The 27,656-nt window shown below is 37.0% G+C and overlaps 1 long non-coding RNA gene across 1 annotated transcript; it reads right to left on the reverse strand.

The window, feature by feature from the left end:
* Nucleotides 1-9,861: 9,861 nt before the first annotated feature.
* On the reverse strand, nt 9,862-22,029 carry LOC147717147 (uncharacterized). Its single transcript, XR_015296062.1, has 4 exons — nt 21,476-22,029; nt 19,019-19,088; nt 16,940-17,010; nt 9,862-9,916 (listed from the first exon to the last, which is right to left on the reverse strand). It is a non-coding gene; the product is annotated as an uncharacterized LOC147717147 (long non-coding RNA).
* Between the last annotated feature and the right edge of the window lie 5,627 nt (nt 22,030-27,656).

Genomic DNA, 27,656 nt, shown 5'->3' on the forward strand with positions numbered 1-27,656 from the left:
GAGTTTGTCAGAGAGACAGTCTGTGAAAGAGAGACAGTCTGTCAAAGAGAGACAGTCTGTTGAAGAAAGTCTGTCAAAGAGAGAGAGTCTGTCAAAGAGAGAGTCAAAGAGATAGTCAAAGAGAGAGAGTCTGTCAAAGATAGAGAGAGTCTGTCAAAGAGAGAGAGAGTCTGTCAAAGACAGAGAGAGTCTGTCAAAGACAGAGAGAGTCTGTCAAAGAGAGAGAGAGTCTGTCAAAGAGACAGAGTCTGTCAAAGAGAGAGAGTCTGTCAAAGAGAGAGAGTCTGTCAAAGAGAGAGAGAGTCTGTCAAAGAGAGAGAGAGTCTGTCAAAGAGAGAGAGAGTCTGTCAAAGAGAGAGAGTCTGTCAAAGAGAGAGAGTCTGTCAAAGAGAGAGAGTGAGTCAAAGAGAGAGTCAAAGAGAGATAGTCAAAGAGAGTCTGTCAAAGAAAGAGAGAGTCTGTCAAAGAAAGAGAGAGTCTGTCAAAGAGAGAGATAGTCTGTCAAAGAGAGAGAGAGTCTGTCAAAGAGAGAAAGTCTGTCAAAGAGAGAGAGAGTCTGTCAAAGAGAGGGAGTCAAAGAGAGTTAAAGAGAGTCAAAGAGAGAGAGTCTGTCAAAGAGAGTCTGCTCAAAGAGAGAGAGAGTCTGTCAAAGAGAGAGAGAGTCTGTCAAAGAGAGAGAGTCTGTCAAAGAGAGAGAGAGTCTGTCAAAGAGGGAGTCAAAGAGGGAGTCAAAGAGAGAGTCAAAGAGAGAGTCAAAGAGAGAGTCAAAGAGAGAGTCAAAGAGAGAGTCAAAGAGAGAGTCAAAGAGAGAGTCAAAGAGAGAGTCAAAGAGAGTCAAAGAGAGAGAGTCTGTCAAAGAGAGAGAGAGTCTGTCAAAGAGAGAGAGAGTTTGTTAAAGAGAGAGAGAGTCTGTCAAAGAGAGAGAGAGGGAGTCAAAGAGAGAGTCAAAGAGAGAGTCAAAGAGAGAGTCTGTCAAAGAGAGAGAGTCTGTCAAAGAGAGAGAGAGTCTGTCAAAGAGAGAGAGAGTCTGTCAAAGAGCGAGAGAGTCTGTCAAAGAGGGAGAGTTTGTCAAAGAGTGAGAGTTTGTCAAAGGTGTAAGTATTGTGTGCAAGAGTTTTTGGTACATAGTGTGCGTGTAAAAGGGTGAGTTTTTTATTTTTTATAAGCTTACCTCAGCAATAGTCCCAGAAATGCTCATTAATGAGCGTAGTGAAGCTGCTTTTACTGTTTTTATCGGTGATATTGGTGGAGCAGGGGGTTGTAGGATATATTGTGCCTCCTGTATTATTTCTTGAGGTATAGATAAGGGCATCATGCGTGATAGTTTCGTTTGTTTCGTGATGATAATCACATTGTTTTTGGCTAAGAAATTGCGAATCATAATAGCATTTCCTTCTTTAGTTTGCTGGTAAAATGGCTCATTGTAGCACGTTGCTTTAATGCAACTACTTTCATCAGCTAGAGCTAGATGATACATGACTTTGTGCTCTTGTTTAGCATTTGTATAGTTTGTTTTTGTCGAACATTTTATTACGGTGGCTCGGATTGTTTTTTGGTAAGGTTTGTTGTCTTCATGTTTCATTTTTTTGAGGTCTTCTATGGAAATCATCTGAAATGAGAGAAAATGTTAGTACACATTCTGAGCATAAATTTTTCCCCTTTTGCTATTACCTGTAATAAAATAGCATGTTAATGAAGTGGTTGCATTTTAAACTGCCACCCATAATGCTTTGTGATCACTATAATATGATTCTAATGTACCGTAGTGCATGATGTTGTCATTAGTATAGATGTGATCTAGTGTAGAATTGTAGTCTGTTGTGTATTGTTGTATTTTTTGCTGGCATTGAAATTGCTGCAGCATATATTCTAATAGCAAAGTTCTGTTTGGTGACATTTGTGTTAAATCTATATTGAAGTCTCCCATGATGACATATTTTGAATTTGGATACAAGTAAATTATGCTACTTAAAGCTTGTAATAATGTCTGCAAAAGTACATGTGGTGGTTTGTACAGTATAATAAATAAGTATTCTGAATCATTAAGATGCTGAGTGAAAATTAAAAAGTCAATTTCGTGTTGTGTTTGATATATTGGCGATAAAAGCATGTTTTTTTTGTAGTAAATGGCAATACCATGCTTAGTGTGCTGGTTGTGAAATTTATCAAATAATACTAGGTGATATTGTTCTATTAAGAACGTATTCTTATCTGCTTTTCTAGTTGTGTTGATTTCAGTAAGGCATATAATATCACTGTTCATGATATTTTTGTCTGATTTCATAGCAGTGTAATTTCTTTGCAAGGACCGTATGTTATGGACAATTATATTACACTGTTGTCTATAGCTATCTAATTGTGGTACTGATATTTGTAATAGCATGTGTGTTCTTAAACGTGTCATTTCTTCATGCACTTTTGGATGTACAGCTATTTTGTCTTGCTGAAAGTTTCTAATGTATATGTTGTCTAAAGATTTAGCTCTGCTTAAAGCTACATAATGTAGATGATGTACTTTACTGTTGTTAAAGTGAATGTAAATGGGCTCAATTGTTTCTCCTTGTGTTCTATGTATAGTTCTTGCAGATGATTGTCTCAATGGGAATTGTTTGCGTATAATAGTTATAAATTTCTGTGTATATTGGAAATGCCGTGTAATAGCATGAATGGGTGTCCAATGAGGCAAAATATTACTGTGATATATGTGTTTGTTTTCTTGTCTTGTTAATTTGCCTACTGTTTCTTTATCAAAATTAATCCAAATTACATTTGGGCTGTTATTGATAGTTTCCACAAATTCTACTATACCTGTTGCACCATTTGTTAAACCATCATTGACATTTATATTGTTAGTTAAATCATATCTTAATTGCAATGCAATATGTAATATTGATGGCAGGCTCATTGTTTTAGTAGAATCTGTGGGCAACTGTTTGAGTATTTTTTTTTTTACTGCTTCACTTAAGTCTGCTGCAACTGTATCTATTGCTGTAGCTGTGTAAACTGGGTAATGGGTTATATGTTCTAATAAAACTGCATTATTTATGCTATTGACTTCATTGTTAGTTCCCATAATGTAAGGGATCGTTTTGCTAATGTTTTCAGGTGGCTCTATTTCTCGTGTTTTTATCTGTATAATATCCTCATTTGTTTGTTTCCCTTCTCTTAATCTGTTTAGTAGTTGAGCAAATGGCAAGTCATTTTGTTGTCTCATTATTTTAGTCAACTCAAATAACTTGAAATGTGTCTGCCATAAATTAGTACTTACTGGCCTATATGAATGTTTTGGGTTGTCAAATATGTATGGGTCAAAAACTGGCTTCAATTGGTAAAAGTCTCCAATTGCTAAAATAGATATTCCGCCAAAAGGGAGATCAGACATTTTTATCTCTTGCAATCTATTATGTATAAAGTTGAATACATTAGCCCCTACCATTGATATTTCATCAATTATTAGCAATTTAAGATGCATTAGCTGACCTTGTAGTGTGCTTCTATTCTCATGAGTTAGCTGTCTATGAGTTAGTGTTTGTGAAATAGGTATTTTAAAAGTACTATGTAGTGTTTGTCCTTGAATGTTATGTGCTGCTTTGCCAGTTGGAGCTGTAAGCAATACATATATGTTATCTGGGTTTTCTCCTGCTTTTGTATTGTAATAACGTACTAATGTTTGGTAAAGTGCTGTTATAAGGAAACTTTTGCCTACTCCTGCACCACCTGTACAAAATGTGTAGCATGGTGTTTCTTTTGTTTTAACCCAATGCAAATGATGATATATAAAGTTAAGTTGTTCTTCTGTTAGATTTTGCATTATACTATCATATTGTTCTTTTGGCATTATGTTATTGCTTATTGATTCTTCTCTACTTGTACTTCTAATCCCTAAATCAAATGATAGGTCATACAATGGGTTTTCATTATTTTGCACTTCATGGCATATGGTGTTATCTTCTTCTGTATCTATTGGTGGTAGCAATGTATCTAATATACTAGTTTCATTGCTATTAGTTGTTAGTTGTTTATTATGTTTATTATATTTATTATGGTTTGAATCAACTGCATTTTTAAGTTCTAGATAGCGTTCATAATAAGTTTCCTTGTTATTAATTATATTATGTTCATTTCGCCATGGGTAAAAAAGCATGAGCAATTCTCTATAGTAATTTTCTGAGTCATTTTTGATGTTAAATCTGCAATAGCGAATTACTCTTGCTTTTTTTCTTTTTATGCAGTTTGTTTCGTCTACTAAATTTATCTCAAGTTCTTCGTCATCTGAGCTATGAAAGTTATTTTCAATAAGGAAATTGTCATGGCCTGTTTCTTCTTTTCCTTTACATTTTTTCTTTTCATTATACATAGATGCATAGTCAGCTAATGTACATGTTTCTAATTTTACAGGGCGTTTACTATACCTGACTATAATATTATCATATTTTATTTTACAAGACTCATCTGGTAAAGAATTGATAGTTTCGATGTCTTTTAATAAGTATGTACGCTTTTCATTAGGACTTGTATTGATAAATACAAAAGATCTTGAACTTTTCCGTAAAGGAATTTGTAGTATTAGATATGCTGCTTCTTGTGCACTTATTTCTGTACAGTTTAAGAATTTGTTCCCTATATGCTTAAGTTGTTCTTTAATACTTGGATTGGCATGTACTTCTTTAGCAGCTTGGGCAATTAGTTTGCTCATTCCTCGCTGTGATTTACTAATGTATGAAACAATATACACAGCACATGCATATGCATCTAAGATGTATTGTATATCTATGTTTGCTTGCCATGCTTTCAAAATAGTTGGATTGTAGTTATTTATAAAGCATTCAGCTGGTGTCCTTTTCAAGAAAATAGTATTTTTTTGTATAATAGATTGTATACATAAAGTATATTGTTTTAGATCTATGTTCATTGAATGTAAAAACTGTTCAAAAGTATAATTTGAAAATTCTTGGCTATTTATAGTTAGATGTATTAGTTCAATTTGCTGTAAGAGCTCGTTATTTGTTTTATCTAGCTCTATTGGTTCTAGTATAAAAGTTTCAGGCATTGGATATCTGGGATAATGATATTTGCATGTTCTTTTATGTTTGATACGGCAGTTTTTGGTATGGCCGTGTCTTTGTAGAGGTAGTAAAGACTCTATATCTGGTTCTTCTGTTTTTGCACATGTAACATACTTATTTATGAAAGTAGTGACTTCATTTCTATCAGAAGTTTCATATAGTGGAGCATTTTCTATCCATATTATAGCATGTATATGTGGTGATCCCCGTTGTTGGAATTCCACTCTATAAAAGTAATCAATAATTTTGCCAATTGGATTACTTTCATGCAATAAAACAGAATTAAATAATTTCCGAACTTGGAAGTCAAAATGTCTTGCACATGTAATGGGATTCTGCTGTATTAATTTGCATTTTGTTTCCCATGACATATTGTTAAATTCTTCTTTTGTGCATTCTGGTCTCTTTTCTGTACGTAATAATATGTTAATTAAGTGATACCATTTCGTTTCTGCAGCAGATAAAGTTAAAAAAAATGTTGGTAATCCTAATTGTCTAATCATAGCAAAGAGGTCTTTTTTGCATTGCTCCCAATATGGTGGTGAACTACGGATAGTTTTAAGTATTTTGTATCCTTCATTATACTGCAAAATTGTATCTAATTTATTCTTTATGTCTTTGGCAGTTATAATGTTTCCATTATTAAAGTATTTCCTAAGAGATATAAATATTTTGCTCTGTAATTGTTTAATGTGTAATGTTTTTAATTTAAAGAAAAGATTAGTAACACACTTTGCTACTCTTAGATCATTACTTCTTACTTCTGATTGACAGATTGTGCTGTAATGTATTGGGACATGCCTTTCTTCATTAGTCGGCCTTCGTTTTCCGCAAAATATAGTTGGGAATGCCAAATATTCAGAATCTTTGTCTTCATACAGGCCTCTTGGTGTGTTATATTCTGCAGGTGCTAAACTTAAAATATTATTTGTTTCTGTAGTAATGGTTTCATTATCTAACATAGTATCTAAATTTCTCGCTGGAATGTTGTCTGAGGAATCTGACGTATTACTTGTATCTGAAGTCTCATCACAAGAATGTATATCTTGTGTTGTATAATCCCAATCTTTATTAATAGTGATTCCATATTCTTGAAACAAAGTGCTTGTAGTGGCTAAATATAAAGCTGCACGTTTAACTTTGTTTGGTCTAACATTTTCATAATGGGTATAAGATTTATAACTTAATTTCCTTTTTAATTTTATTGGAATTGTCATGTTATCATTAATTTGCCTTGGTAAAACAGTTACTGTTGTCATAACGTCTGCAGGGACATTTACTACTGCACCTGATAGAGATTTTTGGAATCCACGTGGTAATGTTCTAATTTGTAAAAAAGATATTCTTGGCGATACTAATCTTTCTTCTAAGTTATGCAATTGTAAGACTGCTGGGATATCAGGAAATGTCATCCCATTATATACTGAACATGGAGGTATTTTGTCTTTAGATATATATGTGTAACATGTTCTGCATATCTCATTTGTTCTGTATTTGCTAATATTACATTCTATGAATTTAGCTCTCTTACTAATACTGTGTGTATTTTGAAGACTTTGCTTATGCCATAGTTGATTGCAAATAGTGCAAGTGTACTCGGGTCCATATCGTATTTCTTCCTGAAATATCCTAATTATCTCATTTGTTGTTTGACCTGCTATATGTCTATGATTAGGTTCATTCTCTTTGTTTTGTGTCCGTTTTCTTTTTCTATTACTGTTTATTTCTAGAATTTCTATATTGGTTGGTTGAATTAGTGATTCAACATTAGCTGTTAATGTGTTTATTATCTCAGTATTGTTAAGAGCTATGTGTGAAGCTAAATAACTGTCTTCTGTTACATGCAGTCTATTGTCCTGACTATTGCTGTTTTGTGTGTTTATTATTGTATTTTCTACTTGTAAGTTATTCGAAGGAATTTCCCCTAATGCATTTATAGATATATGTGTCGTATGAACATATATGCTTTTTCTAGACTTTACATTTCCTTGTTTATGATTCCGTTGTGTTTGGTGTAATCCTTTTTTGCTAATTGTTGTTATGTTCACTGTAGTTAAATCTAAAGTAATACTCTCAGAATTAGTAATTTGTTCTCTATTGCCTAACTTTAGGATGTATTCTATAATAAGATTAATAGAGTCAATGTTGATAGCAATACATGTTCCATTAGGATGTTGTATTGCATTTTCATTTTGGCTATGTGAATCAAATAGAGAGTATGTATGTAGAGTTTTGAAGACTGAAATTATATATCTACCTATAGAGATCAATATACCAGTTTGTGAATTAATTGTAGAAGTTAGTGCAGATATAAATTTACTATGTAAAGTTTGTGCTGATTTTGTTAGTTCTTCGCTAAAGCATTTTTTGAGCTTTGTAGAATAGATTATGTCATTGCTAACTATGTAATTTGGTAACTTTAGAGGTTGCATACAATCTTGTTCATCGACAGAGTGCATTTCAGTGTACAAAGCATCTCCAAGATTCATAATACAGTGCAAGTCTACACTATCCCAAATATATGCTGGTTTACAGTAGTTCTTTAGAATAGCAAATATACTATTTTGAAGACAATGTGTATAGTGAATAGTTTTATCACTATGTGTATTTTTTTCATGTGGATGTGTGTTATGTAAAAAGGGAATTTCTTGTGGTGTTTGTGTTAAAATATGTGAATCTATATTGGTATTATTTGTGCTACTTTCCTTGTTCTGCAATGTGCTATTGTGTATATTATCATGAAGTAAACTGTCATTACTTCCAGTAATAAGTTTATATGTATTATAGTAATCACTTGAATATGTGTTTGTATGTACATTACTTGTGTTTATTGTTTGTTGTACATTTATGTGTGTGTTATTAATTACATTAGTAGAATATGTGTTGGTATTTAAATTACTTGCTGGTATTGTTTGTTGTACATTTATGTGTGTGCTATTAATATGTTGTCTTTCTGTGTTGCTCTTAAGTGTTTTCTTAAGTATACTTGCATATGTGTCAGTAGGAGTAGTCTCTTCTGGTGTATTAGTATATTGTGTTGTGCTGATCTGCTTGCTGTTCTTTTTAGATTGATTATTAGGCCCTGTTGTAGTGAGAATTGCACAGGAATACGTACTTGTACTAGGAGTATTATCTAAAAATGCTAATGGCTGTTCCATATTCCAAAAAGTATTTTTTTTAGATTGACATCTCTGAATGATTTTTTTGGCATTTTCTATACGCATTTCAAATGCTTGTGTGAAAAAATTTTCACTACCTTTAGTAGAATACACATAAAAAATTTTCGGTGCTACTGCATTCTTATTTTTTTCATGACGCACCATTGCTTTTTGAAGTGATTCTTTTGTAATCGTACTTATTTGTATTGGAGTTAATTCATACGGCACACAATTCAGGTTTGGTTTCTTAAGATAGTGTGCCAGATTAGTGATGTACTCTAGAAGTTTTTCAAATGTGAACTGTATAGTAATACATGTTCCATTTGGATGAGGCATTCCAGTCTTATCACGACTATGTGAGTCAAATACAAAGTACGAATCATTTTTCTTAAAAATGGAAATAACATAAATTTCCATGCAAAGTATAACACCGGAGTTGGAATCAAGTGCAGGTTTTAATATTTTGTTGAGATTTGGAAACGAAGGGTCACATTGTTGTAATATGTCTCCATAATAAGGTTCTTTAAGTTTAAGAGAATAGATAGTAGTATTGTGTTCAATAAAATTTGGTAACTCATCTGGATGCCTAAGTTGTTCGCTATTAAGTAAATGCATATCTATATATAAAGCATCACCTAATTTCATAATGTAATGCAAGTCTTCTTTAGTCCATGTATGTGCATCTTTGTAATAGTTGTGTATAATTGCAAAAGTACTATTTGGCAAGCATTGATAACCTCTAGAATTGCATGTAAATTTGTCATGACCTTGATGATAATCTGCTGCTAGTATTTGCATCTTAGCTAATCTAATTTATGAAATAATTTGATATCGCTACAGTATTGCTAGATTTTTTTGTTATACGCGAGTCTATTTTCGTTCTCTTATTTAATCTCTATATATAGATATATATATATATCTATATATCTATTGCTAATTTATATTTTCTTTTGTAGTTAACTATAATGCAAGGCAATTAATTGAACACTATTTTTTTGCTTTGTATTTTAGGTAGCAGATTTAGATGTATTTTGTTTACAATTTTAGTGATGTATTAGCTATAAGTTATACTATTAGCATATATATATATATATATATATATATATTTGGATATATATATATTTGGATATATTTATATGTATATATATATAGTTATTTTACTGTTAAATATATTCCAAGTTACAGGTTGATAGCTTATTTAAAAAACATACTTCTAATTGTATATATTTCCAAACAATTAGCAATTGTTTTTATAAAAGAAATAATTTTCAATGTTAAGTATATAAATATATATATAATTTTTTTAATAACTAATTATATATCTGATTTTGTCTAGTTTTTTTTCTCTAAATCCACTCTATTGTTGTTTTGGACTTGTTTTATAGTTGGAGCTGGTAGCAAAATAAAAAGCAATTACTTTTACTTTTTTGTTAACTATTTTTTTTTCTTAAGATTAATGTTACCTATGGAAATCTTCTATATGATCTTTTCGAATTCTAAGTATATATATATATATATATATATATATATATATATGGGTGTGTGTTGATATGTGTCTTGCTTTTTCCCTTGCTATTTCTATACTTACAAGTCAATACAGAAGCAAAATAGATACTTTTACCGTGATGATGTTTTCACTGATGTTGTGTCAAACAATTATGAACGTCTGATGTTATTCAATCAATTGGCAATCTAAGGAAGAATGAAACAAGCATTAATATTGAGTTGACATATTAATATAATAAAAGCGGCTCGATACTCAAGACTATGTGTAGAAGTTGTATGTGTAGTATGTGTGTGGACTGAGTGAAGCATATTAGTAGTCGTAAATCGAGTATTAGAAGTGTATGTAGTATAGAGTAACTAGTAATGTATAGTAGTAAGGAGGATAAAGTGAGCAAGATAGAGAGAGATGGAGGGCAGGAAGAAGAGATGTTAATAAAGAGGGGTGGTTAGGCAATATTGAGAGTAGTGGAAAGATGAAGAGAAAGATAAGGAAAAGAGAGAAGTCTGATAAGGAAGAGAGGATATAGAGGTGTAGAATGTAAGCTACAAAAAAATAGAAATGTAAATTACATGAAGTGATTTTTATGAGAAGTTGTAAAGAGTGTATTAGATGCATTGTTTGTAATTTTAAGCAAGTACAAAGGAATAGGAGAGGTAGTGAGATTAAGGAACACTTAATCCCTTGTTAAATCTAAATAAACAATAGAAGAGACGTTAAATACATCTGAATTTGCCACAGAGACTGAGTGATGCAACTGGGGAATTGCACACTCACTTTAGGTGGAAAAGAAAGCCCTCACACACCGACCTAGTCAGTGTCATGCTTCATCATTGGGCCCCACCAAAGAGGCCGAATGCCTCTTTGGTGTGCTACGACGCCAGAAGACTGCGGAGCAGGTTTTGTGAAAAAGGCATGTTGTGAGTTTTATAATTAAAACTGCCTAATGTGTAAGTAAAAATCTATAATTCTTGATGCTTAGTACACAAATGAAAGAGTTATGTGTCTGAATTTAATGCCCAAGGTAATGGATTTGTTAATTTAAAATACTAATTAGTCAGTCAACATGTTTCATGTTTTACAGTTGTTTACATTTACTTAGGCATTTATAATGACAGAATTATACCCCGGCGGTATGGACTCTCTAATCGCCCACCCTGACCTGGGGGCGTGAAAGTGAAAATATCAAAAAAATGATTTAGTGCATAAAAAAAAGGGGGAAGAGCAATTGCTCATTCCAAAAATACTCCTAATTGCGGAGTGTTTGTGCACCTGTAAAAGAAATAACAGACAAACATATAAAACTTTCACACAATTAGTTGTAAATATAAGTCATTGCGTTTGTCCAGGGTGTTCTATAGTTGTTGCATAGTGTTCCTAAATAAACACTATAGTTAACATCATCTATATAGCCTTATAGGGATGCTCACACTAACTTAGTAAAGTGAAGTGGAAAAATGTGTGTAAAGCACACAAAGTAGCTAGAAAGTGTTGATGAAGAGAGGAGACACATAAGAGATCAAGAGAGCTAGAAAGCAAGAAGAGAAGTAAGTGCAGAATGGAGTGAGAAGATAGCAAGTAAAAAAAGTGCAAGATAGAAAGTGAAGACAAGATGGAGACGTAGATAGAGAGTGAAGGCAGGAAGGAGAGAGGACATGAGAGAGAGAGAAAAAGGGAGGGTAGGATGTAGGGCATGAGCAAGAAGGAGGAATGGATGGAAGAAAGTGCAGGAGCAAGAGGGCCAGCTCAGTGGTGTAAAGACTTTCAGGTAAGCAATGTTGTGTTTTGTAAAGCTGATAATACTGTCACTTTGAATGCGCCGAATGTGACTAAATTTATTTTTCTTTTGTTGCAGTATTTGACAGCAGGGTTGGGCAAGTATTTCTTGTTGCCATTTTGTCTTGAGATCTTTGGCTCGCTGTCAGTGTCCATGGTGCAAGGACCCCCATAGAGATAGATGTAGATGGAGGGCAGTAAAGAAGAGAGCAGTTGGAAGAGTGGGCAAGAGGAAGAGTGATAGCAAAGGGGAAACAAGAGGAAGAGTGATAGCAAAGGGGGAAAAAGCAGAGAGGGAGATAAAGAGAATAATGATAGATAAGGAAGGAGAGAAAGAGTGGATGCAGAGAGTGAGCAAGAGGAAAAAACAGATAAAAGATAGAAAAGAGAGAAAGTTAAAGGCAAAACAGGGAGAATGTGCAAGAGAGAAGAATAGTAGATAGGGAGGAAGAGAGGGAGGAAGAGAGAGGGAAGACGAAAAGTAAGTGTACAATTGTGCGAGAAGATAGGAAACAAAGAGTGCAAGATAGTAACTATTTCCGGTCGGCATTTTGTCTTGGGATCCATGGCTCGCTGTCTCCATGGCACAAGGGATTTCAGGTATGCGTTTTAAATTGTAATGTAATTAGTATTTCTCTTACAGGTGTTTAACTATTTTGTTTATATTCTTATAATATGTTTTTTTTTTGGGCTGTTCTCTCTAGTGTTTCCGTGTTGGGTCTCCTCCTTGGCGTAACAACTTTCAGGTAAGCGATGTGTTTTGTAACAAATAAATGACTGTCTCTTTTGAATGACCGGTTTTTTTTTAAGTTTGAAAAGGATTTTTTGACTTCATTCTACCCTTACGTTTCTTTTTGTCTTTTTTTTCTCTTCCTCCCTATGTACTATTTTTCTCTTGCACTTGCTCCCTCTTTTATCCTTTTAACTTTCTCTTTTTTATCTGTTTTTTCTATTGCTCACTCTCTGCATACTCTCTCTCTTGCCTTATCTATCCTTATTCTTTATCTCCCTCTCCTTTTTGATTTTTTTCCCCTTTGCCATCACTCTTCCTCTTGCCCCCTCTTCCAACTGCTCTCTTCTTACTGCCCTCCATCTACATCTCTCTCTATGGGGGTCCTTGCACCATGGAGACTGAGACAGTGAGCCAAAGAGTGCAAAATAGAAAGAGAATACAAGATGAGGACAGAGATGGAGAGTGAAGGCAGGAAGGAGATAAAACGCAGGAGTAAGAAGAAAGACAGAATGTTAAGTAAGAGTAAGAAGTAGGGCATGAGCAAGAGGGAGGGAGAGAGAGCAGATGGAAGAGGGTGCAGGAGAGAGGGATGGTAGAGAGAAAAGAAAGCATAAAGGAGATAGAGAGAAGAATGATAGATAGGGAGGAAGAGGAACACGGAGAGTATTAGAAAGAGAAAAAGAAAAGAAAAAGGAGAGTGCAGGACAGAGAAGCATGATAGATAGAAAAGGAGCTAGAAGAAAGGAGAGAGCAGATGTAATAGGGGGCAGGAAGAAGGAAGAGAGCATAAAGGAGAGATATATAGAGAAGAATGAATAAAGAAGTAATTAAAAAAAGGAAGAGAGAGTGCCAAGAAAGAACGGAGTATGCAGAGAGGAGGTGAAAAGAAGTTAGAGAAAGATAAGTAAGAAAGAGGAAGAGAGTGCCGGAGATAGAAGTATGATAGATAAGAAAGTAGAGAGGATGCAAGATAAATGGAGATCATGAGAGAGAACGTAAAAGGGGGAAAAGACTGCAGAATGGAGGCAGAGGTCCAAAAATATAAGGAGTGCAAGATGGAAAGGCAGAACAACATAGGGAAGGATATAGAGAGTGAAAGTCACAGAGTGCAAAAGGAAGAGCAAGAAAGAGAGAAAGCAGGAGTTAAAGGGAGGGTGTGCATGAGCAAGAAAGAATTAAGAAGGGAGCAGTTGGAAGAGGGGGCAAGAGGGAGAGTGATGGCAAAGGGAAAATAGCAGAAGGGAGATAAAAAAAGAATGATGATAGAGAGGGAGGAAGAAGGAAGGAGAGAGAGCTGATGGAATAGGGGTCAAGAGTAAGAAGAAAGAGAGCAAAAAGGAGAGAGAAAAGAGAAGAGAGTGCAGAATGGAGTCAGAGGGCAAGAAAGAGAAGGAGTGCAAGATGGAAATGTAGCACAATATGGGGAAGGAGATAGAAAGTTAAAGTAAGAGAGAGGGCAAAAGGGAGAGCAAGGGAGAGAGAGAAAAAGCATGATGTAAAGAGAGGGATGGAAGAAAGAAGGTGAGAGGGTAGATGAAGAAAAGCACAAGAGTGTGAATATAAGATGGAGTGGGCAAAATAAAGAGAAATAAAGAAGGAATACAAGATAGCGACATAAGGAGCAGAGAAAGAAAGGAGAGAGATGGAAAGGGTATGCAAGAAGAAGAGAGGGGCAAAAGGTAAGAGAGCAACAGGGAGAGAGATAAAGATCGAAGGAATAGGAAGAGAGGGCAGGAGAGATAAGCATGATAGAAAAGGATGGAGAGAGCAAGCAGAAAGGAGAAAGGACGCAGGGCGCAAAGGGAGCAGCTTTTTTGCGCAGGCCAAAACCTAATGAGAACTGTAGTGTGAGTTTGGGTCGGCCCTCGTCATTCATTGTCTGGCTCCATAAATTGAGCCTAGCCATTGGACGAGGGGCCTGTCCGTCAATTTAAAGCAGACTCATGGGCGTTCAAGATTCTTTGGCTTTTGCCGACAAAACGACGCCGGGAACGCCCCCGATTCTAGCCCGGCATTGCCGGGACCTGCCTTTGATGACGTATCAGGTTTCTTTGTCTGTGGCGGAACAAATTGCAGGTAAGCGATGGTGTCTTTTGTAATATAAATGACTGTCTCTTTTGAATGCCCCAGCTGAAATGTTTAATGACGTATTTTTTTTTGTTGTTCTCTGCAGGTATTTGGCGACGGCACGGTGGGGGTAACAATTTCCGGTCTGTATCCTTGGCTCGCTGTCTGTCTCCGTCTCCATGGTACAAGGGATTTCTTGCAGGTAAGAGATGGTATCTTTTAAGGACAGAGATGGAGAGTGAAGGCAGGAAGGAGATAATACGCAGGAGTAAGAAGAAAGGCAGAAGGTAAAGGAAGAGTAAGAAGTAGGGCATGAGCAAGGAGGGAGGGAGAGAGAGCAGATGGAAGAGGGTGCAGGAGAGAGGTATGGTAGAGAGAAAAGAAAGCATAAAAGAGATAGAGAGAAGAATGAAAGATAGGGAGGAAGAGGAACACGGAGAGTATTAGAAAAGAAGGAGAGTGCAGGACAGAGAAGCATGATAGATAGAAAAGGAGCAAGAAGAAAGGAGAGAGCAGATGGAATAGGGGGCAGGAAGAAGAAGGAAGAGAGCAGAAAGGAGAGATATATAGAGAAGAAAGAATAAAGAAGTAATTTAAAAAAAGAAGAGAGAGTGCAAAAAAAGAACGGAGTACGCAGAGAGGAGGTAAAAAGAAGATAGAGAAAGAGGAAGAGGGTGCAGGAGATAGAAGTATGATCGATAAGGAAGTAAAGAGGACGCAAGATAATGGAGATCATGAGAGAGAACGTAGAAAGGGGAAAAGACTGCAGAATGGAGGCATAGGGCAAAAAATAGAAGGAGTGCAAGATGGAAAGCCAGAACAAGATAGGGAAGGAGATAGAAAGTGAAAGTCACAGAGTGCAAAAGGAAGAGCAAGGAAGAGAGAAAGCAGGAGTTAAAGGGAGGGTGTGCATGAGCAAGAAAGAATTAAGAAGGGAGCAGTTGGAAGAGGGGGCAAGAGGGAGAGTGATGGCAAAGGGAAAATAGCAGAAGGGAGATACAAAAATAATCATGATAGAGAGGGAGGAAGAAGGAAGGAGAGAGAGGAGATGGAATAGGGTGCAGGAGAGAGAAAAAAGAGCAAAAAGGAGAGAGAAGAGAGTGCAGAATGGAGTCAGAGGACAAGAAAGAGAAGGAGTGCAAGATGGAAATGGAGAACAACATAGGGAAGGAGATAGAAAGTGAAAGTAAAAGAGAGGGCAAAAGGGAGAGCAAAGGAGAGAGAAAATGCATGAGGTAAAGAGAGGGTGGGAAGGAGGGCATGAGCAAGAAATAAGTAAGAATGGAGCAGTTGGAAGAGGGTGCAAGAGGGAGATTGATGACAAAGAGAAAAGAGCAGAAAGGAGGGAGATAAAAAGAGAAGCATAATCGAGTGGGAGCAAGAAGGAAAGAGAGAGCAGTTGAAATAGGGGGTAGTAGGGAGAAGGAGAGAGCAGAAAGGAGAGATATATATAGGAGAGCAATAAAGAGAGCAGGAGGGAACAGATTGTGATGGAAGAAAGAAGGTGAGTATAGATGAAAAAAAGCACAAGATTGTGAATGTAAGATGGAGTGGGCAAAATAAAGAGAAATAAAGAAGGAATACAAGATAGCAACATAAGGAGGAGAGAAAGAAAGGAGAGAGATGGAAAGAGTATGCAAGAAGAAGAGAGGGGCAAAAGGTAAGAGCATGCGGGAGAGAGATAAAGATAGGAATAGGAAAAGAGATGGCAGGAGAGATAAGCATGATAGAAAAGGGAGAGAGGAAGCAGAAAGGAGAAAGGACGCAGGAAATAGAGAGATAAAGAATGAATTCAAGAGACAGCTACATTTAGGAAGTAGAGAAAGAAAGGAGAGAGATGGAAAGGGTATGCAAGAAGAAGAGGGGCAAAAGGTAAGAGAGCAAGAGGGAGAGAGATAAAGATAGAAGGAATAGGAAAAGAGAGGGAAGGAGAGATAAGCATAATAGATAAGTAGGGAGAGAGCAAGCATAAGTAGAGAGAGCAAGCTGAGACGCAAGCTAGAAAGAGCATCAGAGAGAAGGTAAGGAGGAGTAAAAGTGAGAGCAGAATAGAGTGAGTAAAAGAAAGTGCATGATAGAAAGAAAGAGAAGAGGGGAATACAGGAGAGAGTGTAGAAGAGAAAGGATGCAAAAGAGGGAGAGGAAAAAAAAGAAGGAAAGTAGGAGAAAGTGAGGAAAGAATAGAGCAGGAGTAAATAAAATAGAAAGACTGCTGGCAAAATCATGAAGGAGATGCAGAGTAAATGCAAGAGAGAGGAAAGGCAAGAATGCAAAATTGAAAGGGAAGGCAAGAGAAGGAGATGTATATATGTTGCATGTGCTGTCTCAGTATCTAATCATTTGCTCATCTCCAAACTAAATCAAATGTTGTTTATGAGGCAAACTTTTGTGTATATCCAGCAAAGAATGCCCAGTACAGACAGAAAGAACAAAGTCTTAGTTATAAGTTTTCCTTTACCTTTGACCTCTCTCCTGATTACGACCTCACCAGTGCTGCTTTCATCTCCAAACTAAATTAAATGTTGTTTATGAGGCAAACTTTTGTGTATAACTATCTAGCAAAGAATGCCCAGTACAGACAGGAAGTACTACCCAAAAATGTCTAAAGTAAAATAAGTTTTAAGTATGAACGTACCGTGTTGAATGAACGAATTTGAAAGATGTGTCCTCGATGGGGCAGTTGCACCAAATGGCAAATTTTTTGTCCTGTAAAAGTAAAATATACTGTTAGCAAAAGTTTGAAAAGAGTGAGGACATTTGTGTGAAGTATATTAGAAGTTGTAAATAGAGAATTAGAAGCACTATGTATTATAGAGTAACTAGTATAGTAGTAAAGACTATAAAGTAGCAAGGTGGAAAGAGATAGAGGTCAGGAAGAAGAGAGAGATGGATAGAAAGAGGGGAGGATAGGCAAAAAGAAAAGGAGTGAAAATAAAAAAGGAGAAGGATGATGAACAGTGCAAGTTAAAAAGAAGCTTGATATGGAGAGAACGCAAAGAAGTGAAAAGACGACAAAGATAAAGACAAAAATAAAGAAGTAAGAGAGTGCAGGAAATCGAAGTATGATAGATAAAGAGTGAAGCATAATAGAGAGGGAGCAAGAAGGAAGGAGAGAGCAGCTGGTAATTGAAAAAAGGAAGAGAGAGTGCAAGAGAGAACGGGAGGAACTTGTTTTTGACAAAAGAATGTGAAAAAGGGTATATAAAGAAGAAAAGCACAAGAGTGTGAAAGTAAGATGGGTAGAGTGTGCAAAATTGAGAGAAATAAAGAAGGAATACAAAAGAGCGAGATATAAGGAGGAGAGAAAGAAGGAGTGGTGGAAAGTGTCTGGAAGAAGAGAGGGGCAAAAGGTTAAGATATCAAGAGAGTGAGAGAAATAAAGATAGAAGGAATAGGAAAAGAGAAGGTAAAAGAGATAAGCATAATAGATAAGTCGGGAGATAGCAAGCAGAAGGGGGAGGACGTAAAAAATAGAGAGCAGGAGAGAGAAGAAAAGGATGGGTAAAAGTGAGAGCTGAATAGAGAGGGAGTAAAAGAAAGTGTGCATGATAGAAGGAAAGAAGATTAAAACAGGAGAGAGAAGGTATAAGAGAGGGCATGAAAAAAAGAGAGAGAAGAGAAGAAGAAAGAAAGTAGGTGTAATAGTGAGGGAAGAATGTGCAAAATTGAGAGAAATAAAGAAGGAATACAAAAGAGCGAGATATAAGGAGAGAAAGAAGGAGTGGTGGAAAGTGTCTGGAAGAAGAGAGGGGCAAAAGGTTAAGATATCAAGAGAGTGAGAGAAATAAAGATAGAAGGAATAGGAAAAGAGAAGGTAAAAGAGATAAGCATAATAGATAAGTCGGGAGATAGCAAGCAGAAGGGGGAGGACGCAAAAAATAGAGAGCAGGAGAAAGAAGAAAAGGATGGGTAAAAGTGAGAGCTGAATAGAGATGGAGTAAAAGAAAGTGTGCATGATAGAAGGAAAGAAGATTAAAACAGGAGAGAGAAGGTATAAGAGAGGGCATGAAAAAAAGAGGGAGAAGAGAAGAAGAAAGAAAGTAGGTGTAATAGTGAGGGAAGAATAGAGCAGGAGTAAATAAAAGAGAAAGACTGATGGCAAAATGGGAAAGGAGATGCAGAGTAAATGCAAAAGAGATAAAGGCAAAAATGCAAAATTGAAATGGAAGTCAAGAGAGTGAAATGTATGTATGTTGCATGTGCTAGCTTAGTATGTAAGCATTTGCTGCCGGGACCTGTAAAGAAGGTGGGGATGAATATATAGGGTGAGGGCAGAAGAGTGAGGATGCAGGAGAGAGAAGGAGAGCAAAAGAAAGAGAAAGTCGGAGAAAAGGAGAGAAGAATAATGCGAGAGTGAAAGAAAGGACATTGAATGTAAAATTGTGAAGGAGATGCAGAGTAAATGCAGAAGAGAGACATAAGGAAAGGCAAGAAAGAAATTGAAAGGGAAGGCAGGAAATAAAGAGATCTATGTATATTGCGTGTGGTAAATGAGTCAAAGCATTCCCTACAGGGACCTGTAAAAAAAGTGTTTGTTATAAGTTTTCCTTCTCTGTTGACTACAACTTTACCAGTGGCGCTCTTGTACAAAAGCATAAGATGTGCTTTATGAGCGAAATTTTGTGTATAAGTATACAGCAAAGAATGCTCAGTACAAACAGCAATTATTAAAAAAAGAAATGTATTAAGTAAAATAAATAAAGTATTAACATACCGTGTTTATATAACGAATTTCAAATTGTGTAGTCGATGGGTCAGTTGCAACAAACGTGTACTTTTTTACCCTACAAAACAAAAATAGCATTAGCAAAATATTATGAGTGCAGGCAAAAAAAGCAGTGATTTTCTCATGCAAACTGTGCAAATTGAATCTTAGCTAAAGCTTTGCGTATTAGCGATTAATGCGTTCTAATGTAATAGTATGGCAATTATTTGCGTCACGTTACTGGTTTGTATGTGCCTTTAAAAATATAGAAATCCGCGCATGCACGTAGTGAAAATAAAAGAAGGAATGTTGTCAGTGTTTTATTTAATTTCTCGCATCGTGCAAAGCAGTTTGTGAACTAAAGTTGTAACTGAACATATATATATATATATATATATATATATATATATATATATATATATATGTGTGTGTGAAAGATTAGTCTTACCTAAATCACTGAAATGGATTAACAAAAAACATGGTGAAATTGGCCAAATGTATATACAACACAATTGAATTGTAAAGTGATACGTATTCTTACTGCAAATTAGTTTCACAGAAAGGCATACTTACATGCGCAAACATTTTCATCCTAAATGCACAGTTTGCAAACATTTATATCGTAAATGTACCTATTGGCGATGTATGAAAAAGAACTCAAAGGCATTAAACAAAAACATGGGGAAATTGGGCAAATGTATATGCAAGACAATTTAAATCTAAAGTGATACGTATTATTACTGATTTGTTTGCGCGTATAAAAACTGAAAAATGTGCTCGTAATACCGCTGCTCAAAAGAACAGATTACTTTCACAGAAAGGCCTGAACTTACATGCGCAAACATTTTCATCCTAAATGCAGTTTGCCCATGTATAACTTTGCACTGAAAGTCGTCGTGTCTCACCTTATCCTAACTGTTCTTTATGCTCTCAGTAAATGTAACGGGCCTTCATGCAATGACTAAATTTAGTGTTGCGACAAACACATGCTTGTGCCCATCTAACTCTCAGCCCTACGATTTGAGCATATGAAATAAAATCTGGCATCGCACAAACAAGGCACCCAAAATGTACATAATGACGAATTGCATTAAACAGCAAGGCCTTACAAAGTAAGCATGTGTTCGAATTTTCAAAGGCCATGAATAAAGTAGACATGCGCAAACATTTAAATCGTAAATCTACCTACATTTTTCTCCTAAATGCAGTTTTCCGATGTATAACTTTGCACTGAAACTCGTCGGTCTCACCTTATCCTAACTGTTCTTTATGCTCTCAGTATAAAATCTGGGACAAATGACTTTCACAGAAAGGGCGAAACTTACATGCGCAAACATTTTCCTCCTAAATGCAGTTTGCCGATGTATAACTTTGCACTGAAAGTCGTCGTGTCTCACCTTATCCTAACTGTTCTTTATGCTCTCAGTAAATGTAACGGGCCTTCATGCTCTGACTAAATCTAGTGTTGCGACAAACACATGCTTGTGCTCATCTAACTCTCAGCCCTACGATTTGAGCATATGAACTAAAAAAGGGGACAAATTACTTTCACAGAAAGGGCTAAACTTACATGCGCAAACATTTTCCTCCTAAATGCAGTTTGCCGATGTATAAGTTAGCCCTGAAAGTCGTCGTGTCTCACCTTATCCTAACTGTTCTTTATGCTCTCAGTAAATGTAACGGGCCTTCATGCTGTGACTAAATCGAGTGTTGCGACAAACACATGCTTGTGTTCAGTTAACTCTCAGCTCTACGATTTGAGCATATGAAATAAAATCTGGCATCGCACAAACAAGGCATCCCAAATGTACATAATGACGAATTGGATTAAACAGCAAGGCCTTACAAAGTAAGCATGTGTTCGAATTTTCAAAGGCCATCAATAAAGTAGACATGCGCAAACATTTATATCGTAAATCTACCTACATTTTCCTCCTACATGCACAGTTTGCCGATGTATAACTTTGCACTGAAAGTCGTCGGTCTCACCTTATCCTAACTGTTCTTTATGCTCTCAGTAAATGTAACAGGCCTTCATGCTTTGACTAAATCTAGTGTTGCGACAAATACATGCTTGTGGTCAGCTAACTCAGCCCCACGATTTCTGCATATTAAATAAAATGTGGCATCGCACAAACAAGGCATCCAAAATGTACATAATGGCGAATTTGAATAAACAGAGGTCCTTACAATGTAAGCATTTGTTTGAATTTGAAAAGTTCATGAATAAAGGAGACATGCGACAACATTTATATCGTAAATGTACCTATTGGCAATGTACCAAAAAGAACTCAAACGCATTAAACAAAAACATGGTGAAATTGGACAAACGTATAGGCAACAAAATTTAATTCTAAAGTGATTCATATTATTACTGCTTTGTTTGCGCGTGTAAAACTGAAAATTGTGGTCGTAATACCGCAGCTCAAAAGGACAAATTACTTTCACAGACAGGAAGGAACTTACAGTTTATGTCGAAAGGCTCCAGTCCGCTGTCTCGAAGTATACCTCCTGAGATCGGTCGAGAAATCGAGAGGCTCCAGTCCACTGTCACGAAGTATACCTTCTGAGCTCGCTCGAAGAAATGTTTCTTTCCGTGGCTGTAGTCCTTTACATACTGTGGAAGACAAAAAAAAACGCAGTTAGTTCATTAAATAACAAAAGACTTGCAAAGTTTGTTGTTAAGAACATGTAGGTGAGATGTTGTTTAGGATGTTGCTGTCTCGACATATGTAAATTGCCGATAGGAGGCTGTCTGGCCGAATGAAAAGGTCGTGGATGCTGTGACTCGTTAGAGTACTTAGTGGCTATGTGCGACTTTTGCCGATCTTGAATATCAAAGCTTAGTGGTAGACGAGTTGGCGCCACGCTGCCTGCAAATACAAAAAGAAGTGCTGGTGAATATCATTTTGTTAAAGTAGAAAAACACGATAGCTCTTTGCAATAATTCCCTACACAGAAAGCACACGATATAAAATAACTATTAAAGTAAGCATAATAGAATTACGACACCACGCCGCCGACATATTCCTGCAAATAAAGGGAAAGAAATGAGATAGAAATTACTTTTGAAACGTAACAAAACACTCCGGGTATTCGAAAGTGACAGTAATTGTTTAGTTACAAAACACATCGCTTACCTGCAAGTCGTCACGCCACGGATGAGACCCGACACGGAAACACTAGAGAGAACAGGCCAAAAAAGAAACATCAGAAGAACATAAACCAAATAGCCCGAACACCTGTTACGTTAAATCTACAACACCTGTAAGAAAATACAAATTACATTTGAATCTATCTACACCGAGTCGCACTAAGACATGACCACAGCGCTTACCTTAAAGTTGTTCGTCCACGGGGAAGGAAACCCGACACGTCACGGCAGGCTACACGGAAACACTAGAGAGAACAGCCCAAAAAAGAAACATTAAAAGAATATAAACCAAAAAGGCTGAACACCTGTAAAAGAAATACTAATTACATTACAATTTAAATCGCGTACCTGAAATCCCTTGGACCAAGGAGACGGAGACAGACAGCCAAAGATCCCATGACAAAATGGCGACCGGAAATCGTTCCCACGCCGCCGCCGTTCAATTCCTGCAAAGAAAGGAAGATACATAAACTCAAAAATACCTTTTCCATGTTAAAAAACTCCCGGGCATTGAAAAGGGACAGTCATTTGTTACAAAACACAACATGGCTTACCTGCAAGTCGTCATGCCACGAATGAGCCCCTACACAAAAACACAAAAGAGAACAGTCCCAAAAAAGAAATACATTACAATATAAACAAAACAGGCTGAACACATAAAAGAAATTACAATGACATAAAAAAGTAAATTACACAACACACCATCGCTTACGTGCAAGTCGTCACGCCATGGAGGAGACCGGACACGGAAACATTAGAGAGAACAGGCCCAAAATATATAAGACCAATAGGAAAAACACTTGTAAACAAAATAAGTATTAGATGAAAATGTAAATTGCGTACCCGACACAAAAACACTATTACAAAACACACAATCGCTTACCTGCAAGTCGTCACGCAACGGAGGAGACCCGACACAAAAACACTAGAGAGAACAGGCCCAAAAAATAAATACATTACAATATAAACAAAATACACTGAACACCTATAAAATAAATTACAATGACATACAAATGCCAATCGCATACCTGAAATCCATCGTACCACGGAGACAGACACCGAGCGAGCCAAGAATCCAAAGACAAAATGGCGACCGGAAACCGTGACCACGCCGCGACGCCGAAAAATACCTGCAAAGAAAGTTAGAAAAATTAATTCTAAAAAACGCTTTTCAAAGTTACATAAACTCACAGTCATTAAAAAGAGACAGTCAGTTATTAATTCCAAAACACACCATCGCTTACCTGCAAGTCGTCACGCCACGAAGGAGACCCGACACGGAAACATTAGAGAGAACAGGCCCAAAAAATAACTACATTACAATATAAACACAAGAGGCTGAACACATAAAAGAAATTACAATGACATAAAAATGTAAAATACAAAAACACACCATCGCTTACCTGCAAGTCGTCACGCCACGAAGGAGACCCGACACAAAAACACTAGAGAGAACAGGCCCCAAAAATAAATACATAACAATATAAACAAAATAGACTGAATACATATAAAATAAAGTACAATGACATAAAAATGTAAATTAAAAAACACACCATCGCTTACCTGCAAGTCGTCACGCCACGGAGGAGACCCGACACGGAAACATTAGAGAGAACAAGCGCTAAATATATAAAACAAATAGGCTAAAGACTGTAGAACACATAAAACAAATTACAATTATATACAAATTAAACGCGTACCTGAAATCCATCGTACCACGAAGCCAGACACCGAGCGCAAAATGGCGACCGGAAACCGCGACCACGCCCAAAACCGGGACCACGCCGCGACGCTGAAAAATACCTGCAACGAAATGAAGATAAATTAATTTCTAAAACACGTTGCAAAGTTATAAAAAGTAGAACACATAAAACAAATTACAATTACATACAAATTTAAATCGCGTACCTGAAATCCATCGTACCACGAAGACAGACACCGAGCGCAAAATGGCGACCGGAAACCGCGACCACGCCCAGATACCGGGACCACGCAGCGACGCCGAAAAAAACCTGCAAAAGAAGTGAGATAAATTAATTCTAAAAAAACCTTTACAAAGTTACAAAAACTCACAGTCATTAAAAAGAGACAGTCATTTATTAATTACAACACACACCATCGCTTACCTGCAAGTCGTCACGCCACGAAGGCGACCCGACACGGAAACAGTAGAGAGAACAGGCCCAAAAAATAAATACATTACAATAAAAACAGAATAGGCTGAACACATAAAAGAAATTACAGCGACATAAAAATGTAAATTAAAAAACACACCATCGCTTACCTGCAAGTCGTCACGCCACGGAGGAGACCCGACACGGAAACATTAGAAAGAACAGGCGCAAAATATATAAAACAAATAGGCTAAAGACTGTAGAACACATAAAACAAATTACAATTATATACAAATTTAAATCGCGTACCTGAAATCCATCGTACCACGAAGCCAGACACCGAGCGCAAAATGGCGACCGGAAACCGCGACCACGCCCAGATCCCGGGACCACGCAGCGACGCCGAAAAAAACCTGCAACGAAAGTGAGATAAATTAATTTCTAAAACACTTTGCAAAGTTATAAAAAGTAGAACACATAAAACAAATTACAATTACATACAAATTGAAATCGCGTACCTGAAATCCATCGTACCACGAAGCCAGACACCGAGCGCAAAATGGCGACCGGAAACCGCGACCACGCCCAGATCCCGGGACCACGCAGCGACGCCGAAAAAAACCTGCAAAAGAAGTGAGATAAATTAATTCTAAAAAAAGTTTTACAAAGTTACAAAAACTCACAGTCATTAAAAAGAGACAGCCATTTATTAATTACAACACACACCATCGCTTACCTGCAAGTCGTCACGCCACGAAGGCGACCCAACCCGGAAACATTAAAGAGAACAGGCCCAAAAAATAAATACATTACAATAAAAACAGAATAGGCTGAACACATAAAAGAAATTACAGCGACATAAAAATGTAAATTAAAAAACACACCATCGCTTACCTGCAAGTCGTCACGCCACGGAGGAGACCCGACACGGAAACATTAGAGAGAACAAGCGCAAAATATATAAAACAAATAGGCTAAAGACTGTAAAACACATAAAACAAATTACAATTATATACAAATTTAAATCGCGTACCTGAAATCCATCGTACCACGAAGCCAGACACCGAGCGCAAAATGGCGACCGGAAACCGCGACCACGCCCAGATCCCGGGACCACGCCGCGATGCCGAAAAATACCTGCAACGAAAGTGAGATAAATTAATTCTAAAAAAAGCTTTACAAACTTACAAAAACTCACAGTCATTAAAAAGAGACAGTCATTTATTAATTACAACACACACCATCGCTTACCTGCAAGTCGTCACGCCACGAAGGCGACCCGACACGGAAACAGTAGAGAGAACAGGCCCAAAAAATAAAAACATTACAATATAAACAAAATAGACTGAATACATATAAAATAAATTACAATGACATAAAAATGTAAATTAAAAAACACACCATCGCTTACCTGCAAGTCGTCACGCCACGGAGGAGACCCGACACGGAAACATTAGAGAGAACAAGCGCAAAATATATAAAACAAATAGGCTAAAGACTGTAGAACACATAAAACAAATTACAATTATATACAAATTAAACGCGTACCTGAAATCCATCGTACCACGAAGCCAGACACCGAGCGCAAAATGGCGACCGGAAACCGCGACCACGCCCAAAACCGGGACCACGCCGCGACGCCGAAAAATACCTGCAACGAAATGAAGATAAATTAATTTCTAAAACACGTTGCAAAGTTATAAAACGTAGAACACATAAAACAAATTACAATTACATACAAATTTAAATCGCGTACCTGAAATCCATCGTACCACGAAGACAGACACCGAGCGCAAAATGGCGACCGGAAACCGCGACCACGCCCAGATACCGGGACCACGCAGCGACGCCGAAAAAAACCTGCAAAAGAAGTGAGATAAATTAATTCTAAAAAAAGCTTTACAAAGTTACAAAAACTCACAGTCATTAAAAAGAGACAGTCATTTATTAATTACAACACACACCATCGCTTACCTGCAAGTCGTCACGCCACGAAGGCGACCCAACCCGGAAACATTAGAGAGAACAGGCCCAAAAAATAACTACATTACAATATAAACACAAGAGGCTGAACACATAAAAGAAATTACAGCGACATAAAAATGTAAATTAAAAAACACACCATCGCTTACCTGCAAGTCGTCACGCCACGAAGGAGACCCGACACAAAAACACTAGAGAGAACAGGCCCCAAAAATAAATACATAACAATATAAACAAAATAGACTGAATACATATAAAATAAATTACAATGACATAAAAATGTAAATTAAAAAACACACCATCGCTTACCTGCAAGTCGTCACGCCACGGAGGAGACCCGACACGGAAACATTAGAGAGAACAAGCGCAAAATATATAAAACAAATAGGCTAAAGACTGTAGAACACATAAAACATATTACAATTATATACAAATTAAACGCGTACCTGAAATCCATCGTACCACGAAGCCGGACACCGAGCGCAAAATGGCGACCGGAAACCGCGACCACGCCCAGATCCCGGGACCACGCAGCGACGCCGAAAAAAACCTGCAACGAAAGTGAGATAAATTAATTTCTAAAACACTTTGCAAAGTTATAAAAAGTAGAACACATAAAACAAATTATAATTATATACAAATTTAAATCGCGTATATTACAAAAGACACCATCGCTTACCTGCAAGAAATCCCTTGGAGCACGGAGACGGAGACAGACAGCGAGCCAAGGATCCCGACCGGAAATTGTTCCCCCCACCGGGCCGTCGCAAAATACCTGCAGAGAACAAAAAAAAATACGTGATTAAACATTTCGGATGGGGCATTCAAAAAATACAGTCATTTATATTACAAAAGACATCATCGCTTACCTGCAATTTGTTCCGCCACAGACACAGAAACCCGACACGTCACCAAAGGCAGGTCCCGGCAACCTGAAGAGAAAAACAAAAAAAAAATACGTGATTAAACATTTCGGATGGGGCATTCAAAAAATACAGTCATTTATATTACAAAAGACACCATCGCTTACCTGCAAGAAATCCCTTGGAGCACGGAGACGGAGACAGACAGCGAGCCAAGGATCCCGACCGGAAATTGTTTCCCCCACCGGGCCGTCGCAAAATACCTGCAGAGAACAACAAAAAATACGTAATTAAACCCATCGCTTACCTGCAATTTGGACGAAGACAGACAGCGAGCCAAGGATCCCGACCGGAAATTGTTCCCCCCACCGGGCCGTCGCAAAATACCTGCAGAGAACAAAAAAAAATACGTGATTAAACATTTCGGATGGGGCATTCAAAAAATACAGTCATTTATATTACAAAAGACATCATCGCTTACCTGCAATTTGTTCCGCCACAGACACAGAAACCCGACACGTCACCAAAGGCAG

This window comes from Lissotriton vulgaris, chromosome 5 (genome assembly GCF_964263255.1).
Source record: "Lissotriton vulgaris chromosome 5, aLisVul1.2, whole genome shotgun sequence".
Taxonomy (NCBI): Eukaryota; Metazoa; Chordata; class Amphibia; order Caudata; family Salamandridae; genus Lissotriton; species Lissotriton vulgaris.